The sequence below is a fragment of the Orycteropus afer genome, unplaced genomic scaffold (genome assembly GCF_000298275.1).
Source record: "Orycteropus afer afer isolate SDZICR_OR568_19922 unplaced genomic scaffold, OryAfe1.0 scaffold00353, whole genome shotgun sequence".
In the NCBI taxonomy this organism is placed as follows: Eukaryota; Metazoa; Chordata; class Mammalia; order Tubulidentata; family Orycteropodidae; genus Orycteropus; species Orycteropus afer.
The window spans coordinates 1,489,040-1,494,436 of record NW_006921940.1 but is presented as its reverse complement, the minus strand read 5'-3'; the positions used below and the strand labels follow the sequence as shown (position 1 = coordinate 1,494,436).

Below are 5,397 nucleotides of genomic sequence, written 5' to 3'. Positions count from 1 at the left end.
GCAGGTTCTTAAGGGTAAAAAAAAAAAAAAAAAAGAAGTAATAATAAGCCAAGTGAGCAACTTGCTTCTGTTTCTTCTCTAAACCAGACTGTAGACTTTGTGCTACATGTGTGACCTCTTGGCTCATACATTACATGTACAATTAATGTGGTTCAATGTCCCTCTTGTCAGTTGCTGCTAATGAGATTTAAAGCCATCTTTAAAACCAGCTTAAAAAGCATTAAGTGCTTTTTGATGGTGTTTTCTGATCTGCTCTTCTCTAATGCACATTAAAGAAATACACAAATCAATGTTTGGCAGAGATGTCAATCAGACATCTATTATATTGATTCTGTTAAATTTTAATGTATCCTTTATGTAATTTATGACTGGTGAATTTTACTTAACACATTTGAAATAAAGCAATTTTGCTTCATACCCTAGGTGGATATTAATGCTAGCAAATCACAGAAATAATGGTAGAAATATGGATTTTGAATAAAACTACTTTTGAGAATGTTTTTTTCTTAAAGATTCTGAGAGCTTCTCCCTCCCTCCTTTCTCTCTCTCTTCTCTCTCTCAGCTCCCTAACATTAAAGAGAAAATGCTGCTATAAGTGACTTCCAGGTCGGGGTTTCTTTCTGACTTTTGGCAATAATAACAACAAGAAGCCATATATGTCATTGGCTCAGTAGATGACACCACCTAGTCCAAGCAACAGAAACCCTAGCAGCAGCAATGGAGGTAATGGAAATGACCAACTGAGCAAAACCAACCTGGATTAAAACCAGGCCCTACTGACCAGGACCTCGTTAAGCTGTGTCAGCCATATGGCAAGATTGTCTCGATGAAGGCCATACCGGACAAGACCACAAACAAATGCAAAGGCTATGGCTTTGTGATTTTGACAGTCCCTCAACAGCACAGAAAGTACCAGTGCTAAAAGCCAGTGGTGTGTAGGCACAGATGGGAAAGCAACAGGAACAGGACCCCACAAATTTATACTTCTCAAACATCCCACTCTTAATGGATGAGCAGGAACTGGAGGGAATGCTGAAGCTGTTGGTCAGGTTATCTTGACCTGAATCCTTCGAGACCTCAGTGAGACTAGCAGAGGGATTGACTTTGCAAGGATGGAGTCCACAGAGAAATGTGAAGTTATCATCACCTACTTTAATGGAAAATATATTAAGGCACCCCCTGGAGTACCAGTCCCATCTGATCCCTTGCTTTACTAATTTGTTGACAGTGGTCCAAAGAAAAGACAGAGCCAAGGAAAATTTATGCAAAATGATCTCACCACAGCTCTTCAGAATGGGTTTTACCCAGCCCTTTATAACATCACTCCCCACAAGATGCTTGTTCAGTATGCACTGTCCCCATATCTTCCATCTCCTGTGTCTTTGTGTCAGAGAGTGACTCAGACTTCTCTTCTACAAGTACTTAATACATCTTGGATGCACCCCCAGTCATACCTCATGAAGCCTTCAAGTTCAGTTCTGACACCCGGGTGGATCACCCCCTTTCTCTCCAGCCTGCCTCCATGATGGTGAAGTACACTGTAGCTACATTCCTTACCGTGCCTTTGAGAGAGAGAAATCTAGAATCCTGTTCATTTTATTGATCACAGATCGGAGGGAGCCTTACTGTGATAAGTTTAGTGCCTGGGGGGCTTCCATGTTTAGAAACTGCTGTTGTTGCCACCACCCAAAACTCCTGTCCACCTTCTCTCTATTTGAAAAATGCTTAAATGGTCATGATTCTATTTTTGTTTGTTTTAAATTCTGAAGTTAATGTTTATGTGTTTTCTTCATGTGAATCTGCTTGTTGGATTCTATTGAGAATTTCTGGCTTTGGAAGGTTTAAGCATATGAAATGACGGGAAGCCTGGTTAGTTTTGTAGTGAGTGGCTGATGGTACCGAGGAATTTTAAAATTTAAAAGCTTTTGGGTTGTACTCATGATATTTACCCCCCTGAGTTGTTAGTTTATTTCTAACAGATTGGAGAAAGGAGGGAGAAGGAATGAGGAATATTTTTTCTCTGACTAAACTGCCTATTGATGGTGGTGGTAGGGTGGAAGGGGTTCAGAACTCCAGAATTATAGGGGAGACTTCCAGCTTTACAGACTTGGGCTGGGCTCTTTAAATGCCACTTTGTATTAAGTTTGGAATAGTCTGTTAAAGTATCTTTTGCCTAGCGTTTTCTGAATCCTGTCTTTGTGGAGCCCAATTCTTACTCTCTCTGCACTTCACATCTCTTCTCCCACTCATTACAGAGTGCTCATAACATTCTTGAAATATTTTAGTATTTCATGTTTTTCTGTTTTCAGACAAATAGACTATACCGGAGTACCATCCTCAGGGTATAACACTTTACACTGCTCAGGCACTGCGCATCGCATCTCATGCCAGTGTTGTTACTGCTCCCCTCAGCCTCTGGGAGGATACTCAGACCCCAAGCCAGTTGGACTTTATGGAAGGAAATAGAGGTTAGACAGGATATAGCAACAATTATGGGGAGGGAATTATTTTTAAAATGTTTTCAATCAAAGAATTTGAAGAGCTCCTCAGACTAGGAAGCCTGGTGGTTATGGAAAGGTAACAGCTCTTTCCAGTGATAGACAGGGATGGTAGGAAGGACATTCCTTGCACTGAGGGTGAAGACCAGACTTTACTGACCATTCCTGAGTTGGGCCAAGTCAGTCTAGTTCCATTCCTCTTCCTTTCCTAACTGCTCATCAGTGAACTCATGCACTCCCCTTGGGGCCACCAATGCTCACTTCCTGCCGCTCCACTGTCAATGCATTGGGGGCTGGAGCCTTCATGTGGATTGCATTTTGCACTATAATAGTGTTCTGACTGGCCTTGCTGAAATGTTGCTAGGATCCCAGCCAACTACTCTTGTAGAAAAGGAACCACTGCTTCTCTCTTGTCCACATGCCCCACCTTCTTGGAGAGTGACATCATGGCACTCATGAGGGGCTACTTTGCCTTCTTAACCTAGGACAATAAACTTGGGAGGATGATCAGGTCTAAAATCTGCCCCAGGTTTGCTAGACCTGATTCACCCGGCTTCAAAGAAGAAGGGGTAATTATGGAATTCAGTGAGGGACAGACCTTAAATCTCGCTGCTTGGTTCCCTGATGCTTCCTGATATCTCTTTCAAAGCCAACTACTTCCTCTGTTTCTGTGTTACCTGCATTTTAGGTATTTCCAAGCATTAGCAGATCTCTGAAGCTTGGTAGCAATTTTGACTCCCTCCTCCCCCATTCCTACCCCTAGAGAGCTTTTCTTCAACAGCTGAGTCCACCCAGTGAGCTCTATCATCTTGCTGATTTTTGCTGAATTTTGCCACCCCTCCCTAGGGCTGGTCCCCTGACTGTAGTCATGAAAAAGCTGGGCACTCTTGCAGTGTTATCATTGCTTGCTTCCTTGCTTGTCCACGTCTGTTTTGACTAAGCCTTCATTCTCCAACCACATTCCCAAACTTCCTTGCCCTTGTTCCACTTCTACCTCACAATGTTATAGTTGAACAAGGGGACAAGCACCTGCTTTATGGCTTTCCTTTACTCTATACTTCCCTTCTTGAAGGTTGGAAACTGGGGACTAGAAATTCAAAAATTCCACTGGTTATGTGTATTTCTGGAAACTCTTCTCTGAGATTTTTAGTTCACTAATCTTCCCTAGAAGTATGTGAACTGTCCATTAGGCCTTGCTGTGTTAAACCAGGACTGTAGATTGTAGATATTAACCCATAACCTCCCCAGGGTAATAACTGATGCTTAGCAGATGCCCTCGCAACACCAACATTGGAGCAAGAGCTTAGAATTTAAGGGAATAAAGGAGAGTTGGCCAGGCATATAGCTGAGAAGGTAACCAAGCATCTTCTGGAAGATGGAGCTAGAAGCAGCTGGATGCAGTTACGTCTCCACCTTAACATACAGCTACACTGTTCACCAAGACTGCTCACCTTCAGCCTGAGGTAATGAGACTTACCAGCCTGAGTAAACAAAGTCCCACCCCGATACTGGTGTCTGCACATTCCAGCACACACTTTTTTGGTCCTTTTGGGGTAGGTGAGTGCTTTCCAGCATGCACTTATCACCTATGACAGAAAGTAATTTAAAGTTATACTCAAACATATTCTGTACATTTTTCCTTTATTCAGAGGTTACTAGTTTTATACTCTTTCCATGTCTATGTCATAGCCACCTTTCCAACATTTTCTTATTTTCTGAGCCTCAGTTGTCCCATGTTCCTTCCCTACAATTTAGTAGTTACATTTTGTTTTATTTCAAATTTTGATTTGAAATAAAACATGAAAATCTAAAAAAAAAAAAAAAAAATTTAGAGATACCTTGTTTAGGTCTGGTAGGTAGCTTTATGTCAAAATTTCAAATTAATATTTAGCTTGTATCTTCAGTTTCAGTTGTCAAAGAGCCCATGATCAGTTGATCAGTCACACAGTCCAAGGGAATATTCCCTATGATGCAACTCTATAAAACAGCAGAGATCACTAAGATTTTAATCATCAGATACGTGAGTGCATGTGTATACATCAGTGTTTCTAAAATTGTAAGAGTCTATATGATGATATAAGATAATTGTAGTTAGTTCTTTGACAGTAACAAAAACAACAAAAAATGTCAGTCCCTATCTTGAGTGATAGATAAAAAATACAAAAGAAAAAATAAATTCATGAATCTTTATTTACTTTTATTTAGCCATAACAGGCATCTTTATTTCTTGGTGAAGATCTAGGTTTGTATCTGGTATCATATCACCGCTGCCTATATAACTTCCATTAAATTTTTGCTTTTCAATTTTCCTGGTGTTCATTTAGTTATTTCAGCTCTAGTTTTGAAAGATATATCTCTTGGCTTAGAATTTTGTTTAAAATATTTTTTGGGAGGGTTGTTGGTATTTCTACCTTTTGAGGAAGCTAATTTATTGTCTTCTGGCTTATATATATTCCAAATATTTTAATTCTTATATCATTTTCTTCTGTATGAAATATTGCCTCTTCCTCTAGTTGTCTTTAACATTTTCCATTTATCTTTGTTTTTTTAGGAGTTTAAATGGGATATGGATAGCTGTATTTTTTGTTTGCTTTTGTTTGTTTTAAATTTTCATGCTACTTATGATTCTCTGAATTTCGTACATGAGTAATTTAATATATTTCAAATATTTCTTCTCTTACTATCTGTCTGTTATCCGTCAGGAATAGGAATTACATGTCTATTAGACCCTAGGATATTATCCATATTTCTTGTAAAATATGTTTTGTTGTTGTTGTCATTGCTGTTATTTGTTTTCTTTTCTTTGTTCAACTCTGTGTTTCTGTTTGAGTTATTTCACATGACTGCTAACCAGAAGGCTGGCGGTTCAAACCCACCAGCCACTCCTCAGAAGGAAGGT

General features: G+C 39.7%; 1 pseudogene; it reads left to right on the top strand.

Annotated features, from left to right (window-relative positions):
- The first annotated feature begins 674 nt into the window (after positions 1–674).
- LOC103207082 lies at positions 675–1,603 on the top strand (annotated as a pseudogene).
- The last annotated feature ends 3,794 nt before the right edge of the window (positions 1,604–5,397 follow it).